Genomic DNA, 808 nt, shown 5'->3' with positions numbered 1-808 from the left:
TCTACTCTTGTTTTCTCTCTGTTTTTCCAAGACCATTCTTAATTCTTGGAGTGCATTTTTTTCAACAATTGTTTCATTACTTTGTATTCCTAGTGTCCTAGAATTATTCTCTGGGGGAATAACGTTTATTTTCACAATTAACTTTAATTTTCATGAAAACCAGCAGATTATGCAGGTCAGCAGTTTTAACTATTTGATCGAAGAAACTCATGTCAAATGAAACACAGTGTCAGCGTCTGCAAGTACAAAGTTAGGCTAAGCGATTGGCAGGAAGTATAAGAGAATCAGGTTCATAAGTTACTTATAATTTACAGGTTGTGTTGATATTTTCCCATCAGGATAAGTGGTGACAAAACATCTCTGCATTTTCCCCACTCCCGACCATTATAGATTCGTTGCTTATCAACAACGCGTAGTGATCTGAGTTGATGTGGCGGTACTTCTTTAAATAATTAAATCATGAAAGTAATTTGGCATACCTTTTTCTTTTAAATGTGAACTTAAGACCCTACTTAATAAAAATTAAGTGACTAAAGGAATTTATTTATGAGTTTTTACATATTTTTTGTATTATTGCAGATAGGACTATCCTGCCCCTCTACCATCTTTAAGCTTATTGATGTGGCGGTACTTCTTTAAATAATTAAATCATGAAAGTAATTTGGCATACCTTTTTCTTTTAAATGTGAACTTAAGACCCTACTTAATAAAAATTAGGTGACTAAAGGAATTTATTTATGAGTTTTTACATATTTTTTGTATTATTGCAGATAGGACTATCCTGCCCCTCTACCATCTTTAAGCTTAT

This window comes from Mizuhopecten yessoensis, unplaced genomic scaffold, assembly GCF_002113885.1.
Source record: "Mizuhopecten yessoensis strain PY_sf001 unplaced genomic scaffold, ASM211388v2 scaffold7867, whole genome shotgun sequence".
NCBI lineage: Eukaryota > Metazoa > Mollusca > Bivalvia > Pectinida > Pectinidae > Mizuhopecten > Mizuhopecten yessoensis.
Note: the sequence above shows the minus strand (reverse complement) of the source record.